General features: G+C 33.4%; 1 protein-coding gene across 2 annotated transcripts in view; it reads right to left on the bottom strand.

The window, feature by feature from the left end:
- The window catches only part of PPFIA2 (PTPRF interacting protein alpha 2), a 389,252-nt gene that overhangs the window by 253,474 nt on the left and 120,083 nt on the right, over positions 1-15,695 (bottom strand). The window lies entirely within an intron of this gene.

The following is a 15,695-nucleotide window of genomic DNA, read 5'->3' as shown; positions in this document are numbered from 1 at the left end:
GAAGGATAAGCTAAAGGTCATCATTACTGAGGGTTAGTCTTGATTTAATTAGCTTATCTTAATGCAAAGAAAATGATTTGGAATCCTCACAATTCATACATCAACTGGAGTTAAAATTTTGCCCATGAAAGAAATAACTAAATGACTTCATCACAACAAGTTAAAATCACATCTTTCTAAAATAGAATAATTATTTATAACTAGAGGAAGGTCTTGTGAATATTAACCTTCTACATACCAGTTATCCTTCAAATAGAATGTACCTTTTAAGATGCTAAAAATATTCCATCTCCTGTCTACTGTTTCCCAATTTGTGACATTTCTGCATAGATGTCACCTGGAATCCTGCTTAAAAATGAAGATTCCTTGGCCCTCATCAGATTTTCTGATTCACATCTGAGGGTGGTATATGGTAGCTTGCATTTCTGGATAGTTATGTATTCTAAAGTATGACAATTCATATAACAATTCTAAGGATCTTTTATTGTGATTCACCAAAGAGAAAGGATAAAATAAAATGATTAATACTCAAGTCTGTCTGACTTCAAACTGCTGTATGATATCACTATAGGTTGAGGATTTAATATTCAATACTGATAACCTTAGGAAAACATTAGATACTGAAAGAAAATTGAAGCTGATTCATACGGCGTCGTAACGCAGAGTGTCAAAGAGATTGAAATGGAAATATCTAAGTGTTATATGGAGTTCACATGACGTGTACAGCTCCTGATATCATTTAGTGGCTATTAAGAATAAGTATATTTATTTAAAAATTAGGAATGCTTTAAATGTTTGCTTTCAAAATTCTTATAAAAATCATTTCCTTAATTGTAACTTCCTTCCACCGAATAAACAAAGAAAACAACATCAACAATAACACATACACACACACACACACACACACACACACACACACACACACAAACACACAGGCAAGATAATGGGGTTAATCAACTACCTTCTGTTGGATAATTTATATTCTGTAGTCACAATGTCCAGTTTGATTGACGTATTTTCAACATAAAGCTTGGTATAAAAGGAACCTTGTGATTTTGGGGATAATCACATGTATCCTTTATATATTCAGACATTTATGGAGCACTCACAATTCATTTGCCTAACAAATATATATTGTGCCCTTAATGGGAAATCAGACATGCCTACTTAAATTAGGTTGGTGATAATTATTAGGATAGAGGTAAGCACAACATTTAATGGGATCTCAACAAGGAGGATGGTGAACTTAACTGGGAAGTGTGACATATTCATGAGAGACATATATTGCACTGGGTTTGAAAGAATGAGTGAGAGTTTGGGGCATAAAAAGCAGAAAATGGGAAAAGGAAGCTCTAGGAGCAGTGATGAATATAGAGATGAAATGGATACCTTCTCCTGTTTCAAAGGAAGGCTAAAATCTGAGCAGCACAGTCTGTCTGTAAGGCACCACATTATAGTAAGGGGGAGGGAGCTGGGACAGAGGTTGAGCAAGCCAGGCAGTAGGCAAGTAGAGGATGGCACATTTATGATAACATAAGGTCCAGGTTGGGCCAACCAGACTTTCTCTTGAATTTAACTCTTAATAGAGGGATGTAGGTAGAGTTAACCTGTCTGGTGACAGCACTGTGAAGAGATTTGTTCTAGTACAGAGACCCAAAGCTGTTCTGACTCCTCCAGGTCTTCACTCAAACGCCTTCCCTGTCCAATGTTCCCCATCCACTTTCTATGCTCTGTATTTCTCCTTAGCATTTATCACCATATGAACATTTCAAGCTGCAGATATGAGATGCAAATCTATCTCATCTGCACCTTGCATTTTGCACTCTGCCTTGTCTTGAAAATCCCCAATATAAAAATTCCATTGAGATATATTTAATGACTTCTCACTTCAGTGTTTTATCACACCAATAGTCATAGATTCTTTTTCTATATCCAACTGAAACCTCTTCCGTTTTTCTTCAGACTCATGTATTCCTGCAGGTTTCTCACCACATATGCTGAACGATTACAGTGTATTCAAACCAAAAGAACATTTCTTTTCAGTGGGATAAATTGTGTCTCTCTTCCATATTCCCTTCCCTGGGCTACATAATGTCCACAATATTTTCCATCTTTTCTTCACATCTATTTTTCATTTAGTAAATTATGTTGGCAGCAGTCCATACTAAAGATGTCTCTCTATATTTTTGGAAAAGGTGATACACTAACAGGCTATATTAAATGGAGTTAGATTAATGCAATGTGAAAATCCAGGACAATTTTCTAGACAATTAGTCTGCAGCATTCTATATGAATGATTGCAAGTTGACCTTTCCCCACAAAGGCACAAACTGTCCTTTGGTTTAGCTTATAATAAGCTATGACTACACCCTTACCATTACGTACAATGTTTGATGCGTTCATATTTCCCTAAATACATGCTGTATCCTGACATTTATTATTACATGCAGGCAAAATATTAAAATAAATTTGGTAATTACCTACAAGTACAAGTTTGGTTTCAGTTATCACATTTCATGAGGTTAAGAAAACTTTAAATTTATATTATTAAAAATAGCTATTCATTCTACACAGATTTTTGTAGAGCTTACTATATGCCAGACATGATGAAATGTTCTGGGAATCACTGTTAAATAAAATACGTTTTCTTGGAATTTATATCTATAACATCATATTATAGAAGTATTAAGAGTAATTTTCTAATGAGTTTCTCTTTCTCCCTTTTTTAAAAAAGTGAAATATAATTTTAATCAAAAATATTACTTCCTGTGTTCATTAGGACTAAAGACTGACCCATATTCAGATGTTCAACCTTAATCTCGTTAGCACTTTTGATTCCTTGCTTCCATGATTTTTTTGTCACATTTGCCAATATTTATTCCCATTCCAATTTCCATTTAGGGAGATTAATACAGAAACTAACTTCTTAGACTGATCCAAACCTATGCTTCCAACCCCAGCTCAACTCTCATTGCTACTTGATACCTCTTACCCTGGACACAGCCATCCTTCTATCTCTTGATCCATCTTCACTCTTTGAATTTTTTTTTCCTAGAAGATGAAGCATTCTTCCTTCCAAGGCCAACGTTGCAGCTCTTGCTTCAGCCTCACTATTCTTGATTTCTCAAGCTTTCTCTGCCCTCTATTGATACATATGTTCTGGGTCAAAGGAAATATGTGGTTTCTTTCTGGTTATGCAAAATTATTTTTTCTTTGCATTAAAAAAGAGTAAATGTTGACTATTTAAAATTTAGTAAAGCAAATCAGTCATAGCTCTTTTCAGAATACCATGCTAGTTCAGGAACCAGCCTGTTTATAAAAGCCTCTTAGCAGAAGCAGAATTATTTCCTCTTCATGATCACCATCATCATAAGGTTGCATTGAATGAGTGCATCTGTATGTGCAGGAGACAACATAGGCAGAAGGAAAGGAAAACTAAAAAGACACCGTCTATAAGCAAGCATTAGGCTAAGTGTCAATAAACAAATACGAGTAGTTAAGTAAAATAAACTGTATGCTTGACTTCAGGAGTTCACAGACTAGTGGTGAAGAGAGAGAAGTGAAAAACTAAAAATGGTATAATAAATAATACAATAGACACACATCAATTACTTTGTGAAAGTGTAAGGACAGGAGGGTTTAACTTGAATTAAGGTTCAGGGATGATAATCAAGGAGGGAGTTAAAAGGAGATGTTAACCTTCCAAAATGCATTTACAAAATAAAACAAAGACAGCCATAAAGAGGTAGGAACATCTAAACTGAATTAGATTCAGAGGTGATATTCAAGGAGAGGTGATTAGGAAAAAGCTTCCAAAATGTGTTTGCACAATAAACCAAGCACACACAATCCAAATGATAGTAATTCTGTAAGTCAATGTGTCCAAGGATTTCCTGCCCAGCCCCACTCCCCCACTTTCCTCATTCTTTGCCAAGGTCATTTCATCCACTTCCATAGTTTTCCCTACCCATAAGAATATGGAATTTGGGGTTCCATAATCCCAAGTTTCAGACAGAAATTACGTTACTTACACCCTGCATTATTAACAACTATTTGAATATATGTTTTGAGGACCAGTTTTTTTAATCTGTAAAGCAGGGAAATCATGATACTTCAACTGGAGCTTTTGGAAAACCACTGAATAGTTCTCTCTGTCCTATTAACCAGCCAAGGCACAACCCAGTGTTCTAAAGAAACAGCACGTTGAAATCTGGTCACTCCTCACTGAAAATCCTTGAATCCTAAGTTCAAGTTCCTGAGCATCTGGACTTGACATTCAAACATGTTTATATTCTAGAGTTTACACACTGACTATTAGCCATTTCCTGTCCCCAGCTTATGCTCCAGTTACACTAAACTCTGCCTTTTCCACACACCAATAACTGCCTTTAAGCATGTCAGTCTACCTGCTTGAAACACTTCTTGTGTTACCTCTACCCCTCACAATCATAATCAGCACTGCACACGATTGGGTGATGGAGAAAAACCTCAATTCTCTCATTAATGTGGGAATGTCTGCCTGTATTACTATGTCACCCTGGAGCCAAGGGGTCTGTCTTTCCTATCTCTATTGGACTACTTTGCTTTCATTCTCTTTTTTAAATGCGTAACATGTGCCAAGCATTCTGACACATATAGCCACTGCATTTAAAAAATATCAACAGTAAAAAGTTATAATATGCTCCAAATAATAGAAAAATAATGGTGAATTCCCAGATAGTAACAAAATGACAGAATATAAAAAAATTAGGTTTTTTTTTTCTGAAAAGCCAAAATTACCTCAACCTCATATGATCACAAAGATATGGTGCCCCATCTTATTTATCAGTAATATCTTTTAAGTGAGATTCTTCATACAATTGAGATTTTGAACTTGCCTATTAGTCTTGTATATGTTTCAAGTAATAGTATCTGCTAAATGAAAAATTAGATATTAATCAAATTTTAAAGTTCTCTTGATAAAACATGAAAAGCCCCAATTAATACAGAAGAGTTAAGTGGTAAAAAGAAAGTCTCAAAAAGGTTTTGTTTAGCTGTCATAGAAATCTATTTTAAAAAAAATAAAGTTAAAGCTTTTCTGAGATTATTCATGTAACTGTTACCTACTTGGAAGAATTCAACAGTTGTATGCAAAGGCTTAGTATTAAACAAATTTACCTTTATATGTCTTTATTTTCTCAGGTATAGTTATACCTCACCAACAGCTTACATAGTTAAAATTAGAATAATGTGAATTTTCATATTTTAATCATTTACCTTCCAAATACATGCCCCCAGACAGAGACATTAGCAGTATCCATGTGCTAGGGACGCATACTGGTAAAATGTTCTTGGGGATTAAACAAAGCATAAGTGCTTCCGTAGTGGTACAAACAGGCAAAGGATCAAAGGAAAGGCACTTAATGCAGCATGCAGGAATCAGGTGAAAGAGTGAAGGCTTCATGGGGGAGGTGGCATTTGAGACATCTTTAAGTAAAAAGAATTTTCCAGTGGGCAGGTTCAGGGAAGAGGCAGACAACAGAAGGACACTTCTGGGAAACTTTCTGAGAAAGCAGGTAAAGCCTTATTTTGCATGAGCTCCAGACCAGGAATTGCTTTTTTTTTTTTTTTTTTTTTTTTTTTAACGACAGGCTAAGGAAATGAATTTTATCCTTTAAGGACAGGGGATACACTAAGTATTTTAACTATGGAAATGGTAGCTGATTGTGTTTCCATACTTTGTGACCAAGTGTCTTTCTCTTGTTTTCAGTGGGTACCACGGAACAACAGAGTCAGTGACTTTTACATACAGTGTTGGCAGTAAATGTTACCAATGCTAGGATTAAATGGCAAAGAAATGTATTCTAAGGAGAAGCAATTCCTCCGTGGGTTCAATAGATAAAATTGCTCCTGTCAGAAACAAATTTGCTTGGTCTGAGGAGGTGATTTACAAGCCACTTTTTTTTAATGGAGGTACTGGGGATTAAACCCAGGACATTGTGCATGCTAAGCATACACTCTACCACTAGCTATACCCAGCCGCCTGCAAACTACGCTTGTTTTGTTCTTGATAGTAGAATGCTACTTTACTGTTGTTCATGAAAGCTTGCATAGAGCTCCAGTGGCTAACACAAGTAAATGCAGAAAAAAGACATATGAAGAACCTCTAAAGATTGTAGTCCTCTTCCCTACTGTCTCTAGCAACTACTGATAAACTCCCATGAAACCTTAGGATTGTGCAGATAATTTGGAAATTACCAGGTAAAGATATTTAATCTCCAGGAAATGAGGGGGTTAGTAGTGTGTTAGTCATTAATACCTCTGGGAGGGTTAACACATTAAGTCATGATTAGCTAATCGAGAGGTTTTGTAAAGCATATAAGATAGTTTTATTTGCAAAACATAGAGCTAAATGTGAAATGATGTTGGGACATCATTTTTATGGGACTAAAATTGAAAATAATTTACTTCATTCATATATATATATATATATGATTTAATGCTGTTTTAATGTAGGTTTCCTGTTTGTACATATTTGAGTCCCATAAATTGACAGTTCTAATGCATATAACTATTATAATTAATTTTAATTTTTGTCAATCAAAAGTATTGTAGGGAACTATACTCCAGAATTATTTTTTGGTGATAAATTATTCACTAAATATATTGTGCAAATTGGATGTTGGCATCATTCAGGGTCCAGGAATCTCTGAATAGGAAAATGCAGACACAAGTATATTCATCATACATAGAAATGAGATTTCACTCATAAGGAAATTAATTTAAATTAAATGTTAAGTAGTCTATACAAAACAGTATTTGCATGTGTGTGTAGAAGTATGGATGTATTTGGCTAAACTAAAATGCAGTAAAAAAGAAGTCTCATTATTGGAATATCCTTCAGCTTCTTATGTGTTGCCTTTTTACCTCTGAACTGTTTAGGTCAAATATATTCTAAGTCTTACTCTTAAAATTTGATAACATACAATTTCAGCAAAAATGACAGGGCAGTTTGAACATTTGATGAGAAGATGGAACTGAAACTCAGTATTATTCATGCTAAGCTATCTTATATGTTCTGCATATGTTAACTCTAGTGCTAGAATAAATTTAAGAAAGTAAACATTAAAATCTCAATTACTTGATGCAGAATCATTTCAGAAATGCATTTATGACATTCCATAATGAGAATCATTTTTGAAAATTTAACTAATCGTTTCTACAAGATACATTTTTGACAAATGGTCTGCTACTTTTACAGCATCTCACTTCTCATAACAGTATTTTCAAACAAAGATAGCATACTGCCTTAAAAGAGGTTAATGTATATAAATTAAAAAATCATGTTAAATTTTGTCTTCTGAAAATAAAAGCCAAGAGTCAACTTTTATAAACCTTTACCTTTAGGCTTTAAAACCATCTTTCTTTTTTCCTTCTCTTCTACCAAATGCAAAAACAAATAACAGAAACAAAAAGTTAAATGCACATTGCCTGTTTTCACAAATGTCAGGATCAAATATCATCTTGTAAGATTAAAAATGTAGGAGAATAGAGTTCATATTTGCCAACATTTCTATTTTATCTGAAATTCTGGAGTTTTTACATGAATTGTTATGACTTCAACAACAAAAAAGTGTTTAAAAAATCATTCCAGTGTGTATTCAAAGAAAATCACCTGCCATGAAATGTGTCAGCAAGATCTACTGAAAGAATTGTAAAAAGCCTCTGTTTTGAGGCTCTGTCATGACTGAGCATATGGAATTTACTGACCCTTAAACTTTAAGAGATGGAAGCAGAATACCCAATGTCAAAAGCTGCCCCTAAGAGGCAGCTACAGGATATTGTAAAGAGTGTTTATATCTCAGCGTATGAAGAAGAAGAAAAAAAAAAAAGAGTAATAATTCTGTAGAAAGCCCCAGGGCAATTGCATTTTGAGTCACTGCCACAATAAGCAGATCGCCACTGGGAAGCGAATATATTCTGTAACAGCACAGACTTGCACTATCAGTAGACATCAGTGTAAAGCAGGAGAGGCAACAGGATTAAAAATAGAAGTATAAGAAGGGGGAGAGAGAGAGAGAGTAATTATATCTACTGGTATAGTTTGCAAAGGCAAGAGACTTTAATCAATCAGATGTGCATTTATTCAGAGCTCCCTTTTTAAAGAATTCATACTACCTCTACTATATTACTTCTCTAGGTCTTTACATTTATTTTTTCAGAACATTATAACTATATAGCTAAAATAATTAAATGCCAGGCTGTTTATATTCCCATAGTGTAAAATATACAAAAAGAAGACATTCATTTTCCCTTTTCATCTAATGATGATACAACTGAATTACAGAGTAAACCTTAGTACTGAAAGATGCAATTTGATGATAAAAATTAAGTAGAATATGATTTACTTTAGACTTAACCATTTTCTAGATTGATGACTGATTTATTCACAGGCAATTGAAATACATTCAGTAGCTAACAGCTTTGTAACTCACATTTACATTTATATTGTAAATCACTTTGACTTTTTGATAACACAGAAAATCTTCCATCTTAATGAGTTTCTACTTTACCTCAAATTGAAAAGCATACTAAACATGGTACTTAAGCTCCTGTATTATTGATTGCTTGTATATTGCAAACATAATAAAATAACAGGACTTATGTTAAGCTATGTATATGAAATACAAAACATTTTTCTAAGCCCAGAGAACATAGTTTCCAAAGTTCTATAAAATGTCTTTTAATTCTACCCTCTCTGTGATATGTAAAGGAATTAACTCTACAATTTTCATCATAATATAGCCATAAATAATAATTGCAGGAGACATATCCCATAAACCCTCAAAGATGTAGCAGATTTAAAAATCCTTGTGAAAATTAAGGGTTCACTATTACTTTGCTTGAATTCACAGAGAATCTTAATGCCATCTCATTTCCATATTTAAAAAACAGTTTAAACTGACATGCACATTATCTATATCTTACATCTTCTTTAATACTTTCAGACTTTGCAGTTTCCCTTGCCTTATTTTTCTCTTTATTAAAAGTTTGACTATATATTAACTTCCTAAGTAGTGAAGTCATTTAAAGCACACTTACTTGAAAAGTGTAAAACCGGGTCCCATTAGGAGGATGCACTTTAGGGGAGCCAGAAACGGTGTTCATATCCGAGAAAATCATTTCTGATCAGAGAGACAATATAATCCACAAGGAGCTACAGATGCAGAGCAGAGAGCTTAGCGTACAGATAAATCCGTGCATGCATTGAGGGAGGCTAGAGGGTAAAATGAAATCTGCCCCATCCTTCTTAGATACACAGTGACAGCATTTTGAATCTTTCTTCTGCGTTTGAAATCTAAGCTGAAAGGTCATCAGCTACTGGCCTTTTGTGCAGCTAGTTCTTTAGAACATACAGTGTTTAAAAAAAAAATTAAAACACCGAAGGAAAAAAGCAAGAACCAACAATAAATGGAGCTTGTGCAGAATCTGGCAGTGCTGTGGACCTGCCCATCTGTTCTCAGTGATAATCACCTCCCTCCACCACAGTCTAGCAGAGTGATTATGCTAAATATCCTGGTTAACCAATAACATACAGTTTCATTTCAGGGAAGCAGGCACAGTGTAATTCAGAGGACCTCTTCTGACTAAACTGAAGCATGTTTCCTATACTGTTTAAAGCTGTATTTAGTAACAAATAATTGTTCCACCACTATTGTTTCTGTATGTTTCTAAATCTCTTTGTTACTCCCAGTCTTTTCAACAGGATTTTAAATTTTTCACAAAGCCTTTGTTTTAAGTAAGCAGTTCTTTTTTAATATACAGATCAAATCATATTATAGCTGGTTAGGCCATTCTGTGGCAAAGCATATAATTCAGTAGGCTATATAATGATAGAAATTTTATCAAATAAAATGCATTAATTATTTTTACTTTTCTGAATTCTTAAAGAATATTATGAATATGAATGTAATCATTATTTTCTTATTTCTCCCATCTTATCTCAAAAAAATTGTTTCACAATCAATGCTTTAAAAAGTTCCATTCATTTAAGTAATTACAACTTTATCTCACATGTATAGAAAACAATAAAACACATTTTAGATACATGAACATTTTTGAATCATGATCCAAAAATACTGATTATAAATATTTAGGCTGTGTTGCAAAGCATGTTCATTTTCTGTCTTTAAAACAAACTATTCAGTCTCTACAAAAGATCATATTCAGATGACTTTAAACTTTTTAGAGGTAAAAATAAATGTTCCATTTACACGTGGTTCGAAGGCAGAGATTTTAGGACAGAGATTAAAACAAACCAAAAGTGGTGTCTTTGTGAATGTATCTAAGATGACACAGTTATTCACAATCAAGAACCAGGAATCACATGCTTTGAACATGAAGGCTATAAAAATATAATGATGGTGATGAGTTCTTAAAACTTAAATTATTAGTCATTTGTACTTTTTCAACTCAATCATTTTTCCCTTCTGATTTCTTAGCCCACGTGGGATTTATTCCAATGATCCTCAAATAAAATAACTATATATTCATACCAAATGTAGTGATCAGTGATGTATATAAAAAATCTTGGTTCGGCCCCTTAAGATAAATGTTGGGATCTTCCCCTTTGCAGATAAATATGGGGATATTCCTCTTGTGATTGACAGAGCCATGTAACTCGAGCTCCCCAGGAGTTGTGAGTAGAAATAGCATCTCAAAAATAAACCTAAAGCTTCTTGGGAACCCAAATTCTAAAGAAAATTTTTGTTTGCCAAATAGATCATTATGGTACAAATATAATCTCTAAACATTTTTATGCTTACTCATAAATTGGTTCTGACATAATTTAAACAACTTCCATATTTCATATTATCATTGTAGAGGAGCCAATAAATCAAATATTTCTGATATAATACCAATATTCCTGGTATTATCTCACATATTTGCTAAATTTGCATCACCCAACAAACTATGTTAGCTAGGAAATCTAAAGCTTTTTGGCCAATAACAACACATGTCTTTCTTTTTTGTATTTCATTTGTGGAGGGGAGGAACCAGTATGAATTAATGTTGAAAGAAGCAGGAAGAAGAACCAATATTAATATATAATTATTTTAAGTACACTGTTTTATTCTAAACATTGTTGAAATTGCCAAAGTATACATCCTTCCCCAAACTTTTTTTTCTATGTAGGCTTTTATGACAATGACATTATTTTATTGTTCTGAGGTCTACTTGGAGACAACTCAGCTTTCTCTCTCTGCCTGGTAGCAGTACTGAAGATGGTGTCCAGGTCCAAAAATTGCTGAGGATATAGAATCTTGACTTGTCCATTGTGGTTACAGAGGCCTGAGACTGTTTCCAGTCCCTAGAGGCATAATTATAAAAAAATATAGTATCTGCCTTCAAGGAACTTTAAATTTTGTGGAAGAAATATCAACTAATCAGAGGTAGTTAACTAGCAAGATAGCTGAAATACAATTTAATAAATACTAATGACTAACTTAACCTAAAGGAGACTAAGTGAGTTCATCTGAAAAGCAGCAATTCAAGGGATATATTAGAGAAATTTTGGCCGAAGTAGAAGGTAGAAGACTTTCCAAAGAGAAGAATGCATGTGTGCAAAGATATGAGATGGCAAAGATTGGTGGGGGAAAGACGGTGAAAACATTTCAGGGCATAAGAGGGAATTGTGCTAGGTGTTTTTTTTTTTATATATATATATAAACATTTTCTCAAGTGAATTTAGTAAAGAGAGTTAATCTAGTCAACAACCTATTCCTATGAAATCAAGTAAAATTAGAACGTACTTGTGTTTAAAAATATGTATGAAGTATAGAGATGCAGAGTGATATTCTTATTCTTTTGGTTAGCTTTCCAAATTCCAAGGTTATTATGGCCTGTCAAGAAATTTCCTATTTGGTTTGGGTGCTTTTCACTTATAATTAGACTATTTAAGTATTAACTTAAAAGTAAAATGAAGTGCAACATTACCACGTAAAACACAATTTAATATGCTAATGGTAGCAATCATTGGTTTCTAGGTAATCAACGGTTTCTACTCTACCACAGGAAGGGTAAATAGTATGTCTATTTCAATTGCTAGACACAGACCACTGCCCAAAATATCTCATAATGTATCTTCTACCAAAGAGAAGTAAATTAACAACATGAACTCTAAAAGGTTTAATACCAACTATCTCAACCACTTGAATTTTTACAGAAACTGAATATGAAAAAGTAAAAGAATAACTAAATTATACTTTTAAAAAATGGGTAAAATAAAAGTCCTGAAGCCAGACACTTGTTTTTAATAGACTTACACAGAAGATTCTCAGAAGTCATACAATACACCCTTCTACCTCTGGGAATAATTACTCTTAAGCTTTCTGAAATGTATATTATCAGTTTGGTTTTATAAAAAGTTCAAAAATACTTTAGGGCTACTATTTCATATTGTGTCAGGAATATTAAGCACAAATATATTTTATGTCCCTTCAACATAATTGTTTACAACAAATAACTGTTAAGATATATTCTGCTTCAAGACAAGCAATTCAATATAGCTTTTCTTTCATTTTTTATGAGTAATGGATAACAAGCTCAAAAATGTACTAGAGTGATAAGAATTGGGGGAGTTAAAAGAATATGCTGAAAAGAGCTGCTCATTTGCTATTAGTTTCTAATAAATGCTCAAGGGATAGATGTTTAAAAAGGGTGAAGAATAGGAGAGAGAGAGAGAGACAGAGAAAGAGAGAGAGAGAAAAGGAAGAAGAAGAGGGAGGAGGAGGAGGAGCAGGCGGAGGAATAAAGAGGAGGAGGAGGTGGAGGAGGAAAGGAGAGGAGAGAGATATCAATACAATTTACATCATAGCACTATAGGATAACAATTTCCTAGGCAAGCATTCAATTAGAAGCCATGCCAGATGGAGTGATATTTACAGCCCAGACGGGAAATACATCCTAGTGAATCCATACGGATGACATATGGAAGATAGTTAAGTATATACTGCCATCTATCTATCTACCTACCTACCTACCTACCTATCATGTATCTGTCTATCTAAATATATAGTCAGATTCATGCACCTCTCTATATATCTGTACACTTGTCTTTATATCATTAATTTTTTAGGATGCAGCAAAGATGACCCTGTATAGATAGTCAAAACTCTAAGTTGACTTTTACATCCTGCTTCTGAGTCTTCTAATTTCTGACACTTACAGCTGGCTGTGCACAAGTTTGCAGGGTTTGTTCATTCATTCATTCACCCACTCATTTATTCAATAAATCCTTATTGAAGAGAAATGATGTGCCAGACACCCAGTACAGTTAGAACAGAAATGAAGGGCAGGTGAACTGAGGGGGAACACTGCATTTTGTAGCATGCCAATGAGATGCTTGATCCAACAGGTGTCATCAAGTCTAGCACTGAGATCATGCATTAAAGTATTTCAATTAAAAAAGAAAACCTTCTAATGCCTCAAAGACTTTTTTCCAAGGTCAAGAGATTTTTTTAAAGAATTAATCCATTCATTGAGGGTGTCCCAAATAAATCAAGGCAATTCCTTGAAATCCTTCAAGATTTTTGGCCATTTGTAGACCAAAATAATTATCATCATCATCACCATCATAAAGTATATTGAGATTGAAATTCACAAGCTTCCATTTATAATGAAAGAAAATTATTAAATTTGGCTTTAACTTATATTTTGATAATGATGTGTTGTATTGTTTACATTATTTCATAAAATTTTATGTATGTCTCTATATATATGTATGCATGTACATGTACTATGTGAATTATACACATATATATGTGTGTGTATATATATCCATATACATACATACCTGCATATTACTGCCTTCAGAACTCGAATTAGAAATTTTTGAAACACTATCTTCTTTTCATATTTTTTCTGCTCTTTCACTCTGTTTTCTTTTTGCTTGAATCACATTTTTCACAAATGTTTACATTATGATGATGATAGCCTATGCATACTTCTATGCTTAAGTTACAAATATCAATTGTATGAAATTCAGGATTGAGTTTTGTTTTGTTTGGTTTGGTCCTTTAACAGAAAAAAATATTAGTTGATAAGAACTCTAAATTCTACAAGTCAATAATGTTATGTTGTCATTACATTATGTTAAGTTTATGTTTTAAAATATATGTCATCAGCCTGATTTTACAGAAATCATATTAAAGTTTTATGACATGATGTTATTTCCTCCTCTACCATTCTGGATACCAGATGCCTACATAGCTCAGGTTTTTATGATAATGTTCCAAAAGGTTTCAGAGCTCTGACTTTTATACACATAAAAATTGTTAGTTGAGAAGTAGTGAGTCCATTCTACGGCATGAAAACTCCACATATAGTGTTATACATTGACTATGAACTTCGTTTTGCCCTACATGCTCTACTATATAGTATACTGTTTACATTAAGTTTCATTTTTCCTTAAAAATTAGTAAAATTCTTAGCCATTTGTGACCAAACAGAATACTTCCACCCTGGACAAATCTGTATTCTCTACTTATTTACTGTCCAGTTTTCATATATGTTCTTGGACTGCACTGGAATTATTTCACCAGGAATACAGAGAATTCTCAATTGCTCACACAGAATTTGGATTTTTTTTAAAACTGCAGTATAGTTGATTTACAACGTTGTGTTAATTCCTGCGTACAGTAGAACGATTCATATATATATGCTTAAAACGTTCTCCTCTGGTTGTTTTGCTTTTCTCTTTTCATGAATTGCATTTTAATACTGATTATCTCATTTTGACTGGATGACTAGTCCTGAGAATTCAGAAATGCTTATTCTCATTCTCAGAGTCTTATTTAGAGTAAATATGTGGTATATTTAAAATTTTTCATGCTGAACGCACTCTTTGGTACACAATAGGCAAGTTTTTGGTGAATGAATGAACAACAATGAAAAAAGAATGAACAGATCCAGATATTCTATCAAGTCATATTGCTTTTATTAAATAATGCTGTGTAGTGGTTTAGAAAATAGACTTTAAAATATATGTTGAGACACCTCACTTTGTACACTAACATGTGTCCACCCACCCAAATGTACACATAGATAAACTCTTCTCATGCACATATTCGTAGAGCTTTGAGAAAAATACCACATTAAAGAAAACAAAGGGATATACCAAGCAAACGAAGCAGACGTTCTAATGCTTTTTATCCAGTTTCACTAAATGCTTTGTTTATACCATCCCAGAAGAAATAGATTCAAAGGATGAAAGAAATCATGTTGGTAACCAATTCTATGCAAGGACTTTTAGGATAACATTTCCATATCTAGGTGGGTATAATAGCTTGGAATAATAGAACTATTTTTCTAAAAATACATTAACTTATATGGATGGACACTCCATTCATAATCCCATGTTTAAGATGAGAAAGATTGCAAGATTACAGGAACAAGAGCAATGTTAGGCAAAACTGTGGAGTAGACTAAACCAATCTTTAGATTATCTTATTTCTTATTCTTCAAGATTTGTACTGCCACAATTGCCATGGTAGCAAGTGCATTATTTCCTCCTTAATTTTACTTTTTCCAAGAATTTTTCTCTGGAAACCAAAGCCAACAATCACTATACTGTTTTATTTTCTAGTAAGAACAAGAACAATGGCTCAATAGCTACCATTTATTGAATGATATTATATGTCAGTCACAATGTTGCC

Source organism: Camelus ferus, chromosome 12 (genome assembly GCF_009834535.1).
Source record: "Camelus ferus isolate YT-003-E chromosome 12, BCGSAC_Cfer_1.0, whole genome shotgun sequence".
Lineage (NCBI taxonomy): Eukaryota > Metazoa > Chordata > Mammalia > Artiodactyla > Camelidae > Camelus > Camelus ferus.
This window is presented reverse-complemented; position numbering and strand designations above follow the sequence as displayed.